This window comes from Strigops habroptila, chromosome 7, assembly GCF_004027225.2.
Source record: "Strigops habroptila isolate Jane chromosome 7, bStrHab1.2.pri, whole genome shotgun sequence".
Taxonomy (NCBI): Eukaryota; Metazoa; Chordata; class Aves; order Psittaciformes; family Psittacidae; genus Strigops; species Strigops habroptila.
The window spans coordinates 15,637,850-15,651,256 of NC_044283.2; positions in this window are offsets into that span (position 1 = coordinate 15,637,850).

Consider the following 13,407-nt stretch of genomic DNA (forward strand, 5'->3'; position numbering starts at 1 on the left):
AGGTACTAAACTTCTCCATCTTGTGCTGAATATAAATAAAAGATCAGGTTGTCCTTAAAAGCACTGAGCACGCTGGTGAGAGAAACCTGCTGTCGGGAGGGAGCCTGCCAGCCCCGGGGCTGGCAAGAAGAGACGCTGAAGTGGCACAGGAGAACCAGGCAGAGCTGGTTGTAGCTATGAAAGCCATCAGCTGAACTGAAAAACAAGCAGGAAGGATCCACCTACAGGGACAGCTACAGGGCAAGGGGAGGGGTAAAGCTGTCCTGGTTTCTTCAAATAGAAATCGTGGTAGAGGAGAGGTCTAGGTCAGGGTTCTGGCCACGGCTTGCTTCTGCCATGGCTCACTGGGTCTCTCACAGGCCTTTAACGAGAAGCTCTCTCTGTACACTGTGATTTTACCCTCCATACCTAAAGGGCTTTTTATAGTTGAGCATCACTGCAGAGGGCTGGGGCCAGGACTGACAGCATGAGTAACACAAGGAAGAAGTAGGACTGGCTGCATGGCCTCTCCTCATCTCTCATTTTAGCAGGTTCAGTTGTCTTTGAGTTTCATCTCCTTTCCATCTGCTTCAGGTTCATGACACCCCGGTGTTGCAATCTACCCAGAGCTTGTGGACAGATAAACTGCTAATAGGAATTTTATCCAAGTATATTTTCTGCTAGCCTGATTCAGACCAGGGACTTGAACTATTGAGTTTTTGATGAACACACTAATAACCCACTGTTTACTCTTGAAATACAGTAATTCCTTAGTTGTTCCTTTCTGTCTGATTTGAGACTGAATTGAGTTCACTCGATTTGTTGTGTCTGTGCAAGTTCGCAGTGCAGGGAGCGAGGAGCTGCCCTCCACTCACCCAGCCTGAGGGTCTGGCCAGCATCTGGCCTCCCTGCCCTCAGTGCCCTCCTGTGGACATGGAGTCACAAAGGGGAGAGTTTGGTAAATGCCTCATTATCTCCAGGACATGAAGTGGTGGGACAAGACATTACTAGGGTGCACACAGGTTCCATGTGCTCCTGGATCAGGTCACATCCCATGTCTGTAGTTCTGGAGCAGGAACCCACAAGGTCTAGCCCCTGGCTTCTGATTGACCATCTCATTTTCTACTTTCTTTCCACTAGAAAGCTTTTGTCCTGGTGCATTGAACTTGCTCGAGACACTGAGAGATGCAAAACACAGATGACCTAGAACATCGTGTCTGGTCTGAGAAGGAAAAAAATAGTAATAGGTACTATAATCTAACTGTTGCAATGTTTTAGCAAGAGCAGAGTGCCAAACTGCCAAAAGCAGGCCCCTGTCCACACCCCAGTGAAGATGTGAAGCTGTACCCCAGCAAACTGACTGGTTGCCTGTGGGGTGGAAAATATTTCAATACTTGGCTTTGAAAGTGTGCAGATGTTAGCATTTAACTGGGGAAGATGAGCTGTATCTGCCGTAACCAACAAAGAGCACCTGTAGATGAGTCAAATGTGACATTTTGTCCGTGCTTCGCAATTGTGTGAGAAAGCAATCATGGTGAGCACCATCCACCTCTCGGGCAGAAGAACCACACAAACCCAGCAGAGGCCATATCCTACATACACTGTTGAGATAAGGCTTACAGCAGCTTCACCCACTGCACGGCCCTTCCGACACGAACTGAATCTCAACCTTTAAGGCTAAATCTGGGTTATCACACCACCATTCATCTAACGTGCCTGTTCTGCATGTGAACACAGTGCATGTTTGCCAACGTTTTGAGGACTGTGTGGACTGACTGTATAGGGGGACCCAAGAGAGAAACGAGATTCTGGGAACTACGGCAGTTTTATACCAGGTTCTTTAAAGCATGAGTAGCACTTGCCTGAGATGTTACTTCCTTGTACAAGATAAGCAGAATTCAAACTCAAACAACGTTGCAATAATACTTTTAGGCAACTTCGGGAAGACCATAGAGCAGCTTCCAATACCTAAAGGGGATCTACAGGAAGGTTGGAGAGGGACTTTTTGCAAGGACATGTAATGATAGGACAAGGGGGAATGGCTTTAAACTGAAAGAGGATAGATTTTGATTAGATACTAGGAAGAAGTTCTTCACTGTGAGGATGATGAGGCGCTGGCACAGGTTGCCCAGAGAAGCTGTGGCTGCCCCATCCCTGGCAGTGTTCAAGGCCAGGTTGGAAACAGGGGCTTGGAGCAACCTGCTCTAGTGGAAGCTGTCCCTGCCCATGGCAGGGGATTGGAACTGGATGAGCTTTAAGGTCCCTTCCAACCCAAACCAGTCTGGGATTCCATGATTTTATGAACTTCATAACTATAAAGGTATCTTGGTAAAAACTGGACCCTAAATGAATACCAAAAGGCAAAGATAGATAAATAGGCTGTCATTTTCTATTTTTAAATAATGTAGCATCCAGTGATAAGAATAATCAGTCAAAATAAATGCCTGTAAGACTGAAAATGCAGAGATAGTATCCCATGTGAACTATGTCATCTCCATTCCTAGTCACAGATAGATCACATCCATTCTTCCAGCTACACCATCTGTCCTGCCCTCTGCCTGACGGAGCTTTGCCATACCTCCTCTTCCAGTCTGCTCTGGGACCTTAATGCATCCAAACTGGGCAGGAGGGCTTTTGGTAAATCTGGTTGCTCTGCCTGCTGGTGTTGGGCTCAGACTTACAGCACCTGGGAAATGGATCAGTTGACCTGTTGCTCTTCTGGTCCCCAGCATGGGTGAGAATGTTCAGGGCAAGTTGCTTTGATTCTGCTGCTTTGCTTCATGGCTGAGGCGGGGCCAGGATTTGGGATCTGGGTGTAGAGGGCAGAAGGGGAGAAGTTTGGCGGCCTCTTAACTACTGGGACAAGTTGAGGAAGATGTGTTTTTCTTGTGTATACAGTTATAAATTCTGATTTACTCTATGAACTTATTTCTAACCTCAACCATCAATGTAAATGAGAACTTTCCTGCTGTGTTTAAAAACCAAGTCATATCTACATCCTTGGAGGGCAAAGCCCAATGCCAGCATGGTAACATGCAGACAGGTTAAACCAGTTTGGTGCAGCTGAACTTCTGAACCGGAGCTGGATCACATCCTGCCTCTTTAAAGGGAGCACAGGAGGAGGTAGCCACGTGACTTTCCCCACTAGACCACATAAAACTACCCCCAAACACAGTGTCTGGAGCCTGCTGAACACGACAGAGGAGCTGTTCCGGAAGTGGTAGCCAGATGGCAAGGAAAACCTACAGCTATGGTACAACAATGGGATCAGTGGGGATGACTGGATGGCAGGGAAGTTTGAAGGATCTTTAGTGCCAGTATCCAGAAAGTCTTCAACACCTGCATCTGATAGGCAAGAGGGAGATGAATGACTATGGCTTTGATGTGCAGCATTGACCCCTCCTGGCAGATCTCAGTGGAGCCAACAAGAGCGCTTTGTGTGTACTTGCCTAAAATCAACTTCTAAATACAACTTCTAAATATCTGAAGAGTGTAAATGGTGGAGAAGAGGCTGGTTCTGGGAACTGGCACCTGGAGGTGCTCCAGTCGGGTCCATCCTCACCATGCAGCAGCCCAGCCCCACCTCCAAATAGTTTGCATTGCCATGGCCACAGCTAAGAAATGTCTTTGCCTCTGCTCTTACTAAGGCTTGACCCAATGCCAGGTTGGCGAGGGCATGGGTGCAGATGGAGCAATTTACCCTGTGCTCTCTCTTTGGAGAGCACAGTAATGCCTCTGGCTGGAAAGACACTCAGAGGTTTGGCTTTGAGCCCTCTGTAAGAGCCTTTGCTGCAGAAATGTGTTTAATGTTTGCTTTCTAGAATAGAAAGCTGAAGACTTTGAAAGCCTCTCCAGCTTCCCATGGTGAAGCCGTCGTTTAGGCTGTTTAGTGGCAAAGATTACACTTAGGGTGTTCTCCAATAACCTACTGCATCATCATTTACTCCATTACTAGTACTCCAACAGATTTCAATGACCTTTGTGAAAATAAAACCAGACTAGATTGACGTATTTGCTTTAGAAGATGCTAATCAATACCTATTTTGTTAGCCAGTGTGGTTATGTCCCCTATTACTGTGATTTATTTCATTTTTGTTGACCAAAGGTGGTTGAATGGGTGATAACAGTACTGCAAGTGGCAAGGGTTAATAAATTCAGATGAGGTTGTCATCTTATTACCAGAGTGCAGGAAGTGAAGCACAGCCATTTAATTAACCTAGTCGCAATGAATTTCATGCAACACGCAGTCAACAATTCATCTATTAAAACTGCAAAGCAGATGGTAGTGAGCAGTTTTGTCTGCCATAAATAGGGTACCAATTTAAATTACTTGCTGCACAGGATTTTATAGGACAAAATTATCTAGATATTAAATGGTGAGATATTTAATAATCTCTTTCTTTTAAGTCACGCATATATCAGACTCTTGGTCCAATAGTAGAAAACTCATTTCCATGAAATCCCCAAAACGGAGAACTAAAAAAAAAAAACCAAGCAACCCAAAACTTTGATGAATTGGCATTTCTTCAAACTCCAAGGCCTTCAGTCATCATCTCTGCTGGAGAATATATACTCCACTATAACATTTTAGCTTACTTTCTTTATCTGCCTAAAGAAGATTTTTATTATTATTCTTCACACAAATGGATGTTGACTATTAAAAGTTGACTATTAGAAGGCCACATTTCTCAATAGACCAGTAGTTTCTCTCTTGCTTTTGAAAAAGGATTGTGATAAATATTACCAAATTTAACATTGTCCTTTTCATTTCTCACAGTTAGGGTGAGTTATGTGAATACATGACCATGCATACGGGCAAGGGGGCTGTATATCAAAGGCACTGTGGGTAACTCAGAGCCTGAAGCTGAGTGGCCACTTGCTTCTCTGTCTCTTATCCTAGGGAGAGGATGTATGATATGGCTTCATATGCACATAACAATTTAGACAGTCCTGGAACTTGCTAGCTCTTGACTGCACAAATCGCTGCCTCATATAAAATCCAGGGCAGAGATGTTAGAAGGGAACAAAGAAGCTCTCCTAAAATCAGGATTGCCTCAGGACCGCATGAAACCCATTTTTCAGCAGAGAAGCAAATGTTGGTTTGAGATCAGAGCAGAATCCCAGGAAGGAAAGCAAAGCCTGAGCCAGCAGAGCAAGTAGGTCACGGCACCCCCAGGGCTGTGTGGCTCCCAACGTCCCAGGCAGGGGCAGAGAATCGTCTTTCCACTCCTTCAGAGAAAACAGATCTGATGGACCAACCTCCTTCAGCATTCTCCTTCTCCTTCCAAAGACAGAGGCTTGACAACAAGGCTCTGCTGCTGCTGAATAAGGTTCATTAAGCCCCCAGAAAGCTAGAGGGTGTGCATTCATTTATTTGAATGACTCTCGGAGACTCCTTTATTTGAATGGCTTTTTCCTTAGAGAGGCAGAAGGCAAGTGTGTCCTTTGTCACCTCCTCTGATTGCTCTGTCCACTGAACCACTAGCAATAGCTATCAGAAAGTCTCCAGAGATTCCAGGCATCACAATCCATGACAAAGGACATAAATTGCTCTTTTCACAGATGACATCCTGCTTTATCTCAGTAAAACATGAATCTCTGTTCAATGCTTGAAGAGGTCCTGGAGCATTACTTCGCTGGAGCAAGGCTTCACGTAAATATGGCTATATCAGAGGTCATCCCTACACAATCATCCAGTGGGATTTTTTTCATTCCCTGTGCTATTGACCTCCAGGGAAATTCAGCTCTTTATTGGTACCAGCCCCACCCTGCTTGAGCAAACTGCCACAGTCCTTTTTCTGTCCCTTCATATCAAGGTCAAGCAGGGATTCATTTTCTGTGGTAGGGAGTAGCACAGGTTTGGTTTGGCTGTACCAGAAATGAATCAGATGCACGGTCCCAGGCAGTAACATGCAAAAAAGACCAAGAATGAACTTTCTGAGGCTCAGAGAAACCAAAAGCCAAATGAAGGCTTACCTCCAACAGGGAAGTTGTATTAGCAGGTGGTTTGACCAGCTCTCTTGGGAAGGGCACACAGAGCTCCCAGCACCAGCCCCTTGCCTGAGGAGCCATAGAAGCACTTGACTACCCTTCGTCCTTCATGGGTGGTTTGTGACAAAGGCTACAGACTTCCTGAGGAGTACAAGCAGATCTAGGGACCGTCCCATCTCTTCTGGGAGAAGAACTGTCACGTTGCATTTGTGCAGCCACACTTACCCCAGGCTCGCACAGATTGCCACAGCAGCAGGACACGATGCTTAAAGGACAGGAAAGAGAGAACTGAGGAGCAGAACACGGTCTTTGTTCAAGACTGTTACCAAATAAACTTTGAACAGTTTAAAACTGAAATTTATTGAGTTTCCTTACAAACACACCAGAAACTATTGCCATCCCAGCCATTGCTGCTGGAGGAAAATGGGCAGCCAGCCACGTGGAGGAGACAGTGTCTGAAGTCACAGGAGCTACCACTGCTGTGAGTGGGATCTCTGCCCTTATTCTTCACTCAGAAGAAGAGAAAAAGAAGGCATGTTAATACCACAAGATTGAGAGTGGCAGCTTTTAAGCTGCTATAATTTATGGTCAATCCATAGATACTAAAGCATGTCAATATCCACAGCCTGTTTTTCCCTTTTCTTTAAACATCATTAACAGGGTTTCCTATGAAAATAAACACTTTAAAACTCAGAAGATGCTACTGAAAGACTGTGAAACAGATTGAAATATTGATACGATATTGATGGATATTGATTTGATATTGATATTGATACTGGCATTGATATCGATACTGATATTGATGTATTTGTTAAGGTGGGTCAATATTATTGATTGGTATGAGAGGCTGAGGCATTTCAAGGCAAAGTGGCCAACCCGGGCCAACTCGAGAGGTCAAAGCCAGGCCCAGAAACAAACCCTGTCTCCTGACTGCCGAGTCAGTGCTTTATCAACAAAGTGCATTGCTCTTTAGTGTATTCATTTATAATGCAGATTAGGTGGATGAGAGGGAAATTTGATCATTTAGAATGACTAATAACTATGCTAATGTGTTCGGATAAAATAAGCGTTCACATATGCTGAAATCCTTTATAGTGTAATAAACTTCTGTTATCTTTTGAGGCATGCAGTACTTTGATTTTCATAAACCAAATCCTCTTTATTTCAAGTGCAATAAAAGCATATTTTTTAGAAAGGTTGCAAAGCCTGAGACTGCAGAATCTTGCACCAGCAGGGCTTGTGTGAGGAGCTGACAAACCACTCCCAATAGAGGGCTCAAGGGCTTGGGGTTTCTTTGGCCAGTTGTGGTTTTTTACTCTCTGACAAAATGTGTCAAACCAATTTGAAGACTTGGACTTCAGAGATAGAAAAGAGCTTTGAGGGTATTGATTTCAATAGGTCTGAGACTGCATGGACAGAAACACTCATCGCCTTGGAAGTTAGTTTTTATTTTCCTGCATATGACCAAACACCCGCTTTCATCCTCTGTCTAAATCCCTATTGTTCTTCACGTAACACAGGCACATTTGCATCACATTTTTAACATGTTTTTCTCTGCTGTTGCAGACAGCGTTGCTGATCACATTCCTGTGATCTCTGCCATCAGGTGTGATACTTGCAGCCTTACCTCTGGCTGCAGTTCTTTTGCCACGTCCTTCCAACTGCAGCCACAGACCCCAGCGTTACCGCTGCTGAGATGCAGGTCAGGCTGAATGGTCCAGGGAGCGCATCGCTTTTGTCTAATAACACCTCCAAGTGATGGTGCCGCTGAGCAGCCTGCTCCAGCCTGGCACAGCCTGGCCTTCCTTTGGGAAGAGCGTGATGCTGTTCTTCACTCTTGTGCTGCTGCTGCACCGTGCTGCGGTTCTCCTCTATGGAGCACTTCAAAGCAGAGAAGTGCGTGAGAAGTGTTGGGAGAAGATAGTCTCAGAGCAATACCAAAAAAAGAAGCTATCATTCACTATTGACTTTAACGTGCACTGAAAATAATTCAAGACACTTTGGAGAAAATCATCCACTTCAAAAAAAGAAAACACGGGAAGTATAGCAAATGCAGTAATATTATTTATTTAATCTTGCTCTCTTAAGAAGAATAAAGTATCAACAATGCCCAGTCTGATAAAGGAAAGAATAAATAACCAGATATTAAAAACATCAAGAAAGATAGAGGGTCTCGGGGCTTGGCTTTCTCTTTCAATAGAACAATAAAGTATAACTGAAACAAAAAAGCATACAGCAGTGGTGTCTCGTTCTGGGTAAAAGCTCAAGCCTCACCAAAAACATTAAAGAGGAATGTGCCCTAAAATAGGAAACGAGGCCTCTCTGCTCGGTCAACTTTTGTGAATGAGGGCAGAGAGCTCTGTGAAGATGCCAGCACATGAAAGGCACAAGTGCTGCGGAGGACATTTTCAGGGAAAAATTAGAAGATAAGCCTGCTGAAGCTGAGGTAGAAAATAGAAGGAATGCTGGCTGGAAAGTGCAGATCTTAGACAGTTTGTCAGGCAGAGTTGCCTACCTGCTCCTGTCTCCGTGGTGATGCACAGGTTATATTTGGTACTTGGGATTTTGTCATTCGCGCTCCACTAAGTATTTGCCTGTGAGAACCTGTATTTAAATCACAAGGTTAATCAGTCATGCTGGGAAGCAGTGCTACGGAATGGACGTGAGGTGACTGACATGTTTAAGGCTTTCTTTAAATACCTGCTGTTGATGTTTTCTAAGCTAACCTTAAAACCCAGATTCCAATGGCTGCATTCTTTATGCAGACGAGCCATGGAAAATAAAGGGTGATGGGAGGATTTGCAGTATTTAACATTTTCCTGCAATCATGAAACTATCCAGGAGGGAAGATGCCACTTGCAGGCAGAGGTGAAGCAGAAGCTGGGCATGCAGAAGCCACACTGGATGCCTATGGGTGGTTAAAAGCTTTACATGGAAAACTGGGCTATGTTCCTCATCCTGGCACAGGCTCGCTGGGCCAGTGTAGATAACAGTCCTCATCTGCTTTTTTCAGCTCCTTATCAGAAATGTCATAGATAAGTGCAAGGTGTGAGTATTTAGGAGGAACATTTCCTTATCTTTTAATTAAGAATGTTACAGAGGTGGGTTTTCTTCTTTTTGCAAGGTAGGTAGAGTAGTAGGTTTTTCCAGTCTAGCCTTTTATAGGCCAGGTATGTGATATGTGGTGAGAGCCATGAGAGGCATTTAAATTCTCTTTTGAGGCCTTTTTATGCTTATTTTAGTTTCAATAGAATTGGGTCTGTTCCATATGTCCTGATTCACTACAGGATGCTTTTCTTGTCAGAGGAGTGGCTCTGTTTGATCAAGATGGTACTGACCTCATTTGTGAAATCAAGTATCAACTCAGTGTATGGGGAAATGTCTTCCTAGCACAGCTTCTAACAAAAAGCCTTTCAAAAGAACAGTTTTATGCAGGTTCTAGTAAGAGTAGGCCAGCAAAAAAATCCAAACCTTATGTAATGCCCTATCACATAGACATTTAATCTTCCATTCAACTGATTAAAAATTTAATCAATCAGAAACAAAACCTCATCTGAAATAAGAGCGCTATCGTATTTTTAACAGTCTTAGTCTTCTGTTGACGTGAGAATACAAGGTGCTGAAATTGTAATAGTAAGACTGCATAGCTCTTGGGTTTACCTCCTTGAGAGAGAAAAACTGGATGTTAATATTATCTGCATGTTACTATTCCTTATTCACAGATAGAGAAACAGGGAGAAGTTTTGCTCCATCATAACTGACTAGACATTATCAAGGTGTACACACTATGTGAACAACTCAGCCCTTCTTTATTTTAACAGCTGTAGTGTTTGCAAAGCTATGACTTGAATGGTAAAACAAAAAAGTGAAAGATTTATCTGAGGTATCCTCAATAAAGAGCTGTAAAAATACTGGTTAGACTGCAGCCTATATTTAGATATATGTGTCCCTGAAGAATGCATTCACCAAGGTAAAATATTAACGGTTGGTTTATGGTGCTGCTATTTCCCTTTTACTTCCTCATTCATGTGCATGTGGAATAGAGCAAATGAGCATTTGGGCAAAGAGGGTTGGGGACATGCTGAGGAGGGGACTGTGTGTCCAAGTAGGTTCCAGGGTAAGGGCTCAGCAGGGCGGTGTAACACGCTCTTCCTGCTCAAGTAAACAAGTCACTCACACCCTGTTTTCCAAGGTTGGCCTGCACCAGTGGTACAGAGCCACACAGATTAAACTAAATGGGCCTTTTCACCTGGAGTGAAAAAGCTTTCCTTTTGCCAGTGGAAGCTCTTCTGAGGGATGCACAGATTTGTGCACATCTACACCCAGACCTGATGTCAGGGGAACAACACGTGCATCTCTACTGCCTGAAATAAAATCAGCCCCTGGAAAACCCACACCTTCAGCCATCAGCAAAACATGCCAGAGTGGACACGCTTGGGCAAGGCAGCAACGGCCAATGCGTGGTCCCAGCACAGCCAAGGAGGCACGTGCCTGGGTGGTGCAGCCCCGCCACAGCTGCCGTCACCAAAAAGGCCAAGGGAAGATCTCTCTGGCTCAGATAGGCAGCTTCTGTCCAGCCTGCAGCAATGAACATGGGAGTTAGCTGGTAGGAAAAAGTGAGCAGCAGCATGTTTTTGGATCAGCAGCCAGAAACAGAGAGGCCACGTGGGTTGTTTCTCAGCTTAAGCATCCCATCCGAACTCTGCTTTAAACAGGGAAAATATGAAGCATGCCTTAAATCTGACTAATGGTACAGAAGACTTCCCCAAAAAAGTACACAGGGAGGAGGTATTCATTGAGTCATCCACCCTCGTGCTTTGGAAAGCTGTGTGCTAGTGGGGCTTGGAAGGTTTTCCTATGGTGCAGCATTGAAAGAAAGATAAAGATGGTATTTACATTCTTGTGCAAAGCATCCAGGTCTGGCCATTGTTAGAGATAATATAATACCCTACTATGGATAGATCCGTGGCACATTTTGCTATGGCAATTTCTGTTATAATGAATTTCTAGGAATATGGGGAGTTGGAGCTATGGCAGCAATAGCCATAGCAATAGCTCCTCCAAGTTGCTTGTCCCAGCTGTTAAAGCGAGGGATTGCAGATGCTTTCTGCCTTATTTTCTGTTGCTGTTTTCAAATGTAGAAGATGCACATGGTTACGAACAATTGTCTAGATCTAGAGATCATATTTTAACCTCGGGGGGGTGTGTGAGAGAGAAAGGCAGAATGTATTAGTTTCTGAATTAGTGTTTGTAGCATTTCTACACACAGACAAAGTCATAGTCAAAAGGATAGGATCAATGTTTCATTTAAAAGCCTTTTTAAGGAGTTTCATTGCCTTGTGTTGAAAACCTGATCTTTACAAGAGCCAATGTCTAAAAGTTTAGCTTACTTCTCAAATGCGTCAATTGATATTTTCTTTCATTTGACCTATTTATCTTAAAACATTTATAATCTGTTAGGGGGCATCCATAGCTAAATGTCCAATTTAGTTTGTTTGTTTTTTAAATCTGCTGTTCTGTTGCCAAGAAATTAAACAAACAGATGCCACTCTTTTTGAGGGGCTCCATTAAATCCAATGTCTTACGCACCATCTGCTGGATCTGCAGCAGCAATTAACAGCTACACACTATTCCCAGAGCAGAGCTGACAGCAATTGATGGTGCCGGGACACTAGCAATTTCCCCTTCCCACTCCTCACCCTCTCTTTTTCAGATAGCTATAATATAGTATTTCTGCATAAAGGACTGGATCTGCTGAAGAAATACAAAAAGAAGGAGGCATTCCTTGTTCTTCAAGTTGTGATGGATGAAAGTCCTTTCTGGGCATTACACTTTCTAAACAAAGAGCATGTTCAACAATAATGGCTGAGCTGATAGATGTCTGCAGAGGCAACTGAATGAAGTTTGTCCTTCATCTTTTGGGACCAGCCTCCTCCATAGCAGTGCGCAGCTGCTCTGAGGAGCCTGGGGCTGCACACAGCCTTTTCCCTTCTGCATTGCTGGTTTAAAACCACTTGGGTGGGAAGCCACTGGAAATTGCTACCTCTGATATCAAGCTCATAATACCCCAGCCTAGTGAGCAGCCATGAGTCATGAGCGCTGGGCGTGATTCGTTTTCTGAGAGCCAGGTAAAAGGCTTTGTTCCTGTAAAAGCTCTTGGAGACTGAATCTTTTATTGGCAACTGGTTCTCTTTGTCACGGGATAACACAGAGTGCATGTGTTCACCTTACTGACCGGGGTGCCAACCTGCAGCCTACAGCCCAGCCCTTTCTGTTAGCTGAGCACATTAACTACTTACCCTGGGAAAGAAGAGCTTTCTGGCCTTTTCTTCAGTGTTTGTGGTGATGGCACCATGCTTTTTCCAGGACTATTGGTCCTGACTGTTAGTTGTGCTCTGCCTGAGAGAAGTGGGGGCTTCAGGAGGCTTCTAAGGGCACCAGAGGACTCTTTATATGCGCTAAATGCAATTAAAAAAATCTGTGCACCGTAGGCTTCAGGTTTCCTTTCTAATTGACACAGAACACTTGCAAATAAACTAGCCTGCCTACTCCCATAGCTTCTGACACCCCTCCACACATTCTCACGGCTCTTCAATGTCAAGGTCTTCCTGCAAAGACCATGAACTTCCTCCCAAGGAACCTGTATATTTATACAGTATTATCTGAAAAAATGCTTGATGCCACAACGGTGGATTGCTTAATTTTCAACAACTTGCTTGCATTGCCGTTTTGGTGGAAGGATTTCTTTGCCTGCAGTTGTCAGGCTCGTAGCCTGTCCTCACAAGTGATTTCTTCTCCAAGATGTGTAGGAAATAAAAGGATGTGGGTTTTAACATTGGAGATGCTCAGATTGTGCACATGTCAGGATATATAGGTGTGCATTATTTTGGAAATTTACATTTCCATCCTGACAATACATCTGTATAGTGATTATCCTTATTGCCCTGTATGGTGACCATCTGTAAAGGCAATCTGAACTTAACAAGAGCATCTCATAAATCAGGTGTGATTTAAAATCTTCCAATAGTTTGTAAATCTGCCCAGGATTTAAGGATTAATTGAAGAGCAGACAGCTTAATACATTAACCTTTCACCTCCGTGGGCCTGGGTTCAAAAGCTGATTTAGGTGAAGAAGTAAAAAATTAGATTGGTGATGATGTCTCAGTCATTCTGAGTGCTGGGGTTCAGGAGAGCCTGGTTAATACTGCTCGCAGCTCCCAGTTCTCTCAGTGAGGGTTTCTTTTGAGAGCTTCATATGTTTTTGCTGCTGGTGCTCTATTGTAGGGTTACTGATTTATAAATGAAGTCAGGTGCCTGAGGAGATCTGTCAGTAGGATATGGTGCTGTAGGAGAGGTCAGGAAGCATCAAGGGCGGCCCTAAGGAGCTTCTTTCCTAAAATTGAGCCAGGCCATTGAAGGGATTGGAGGGATGCTGGG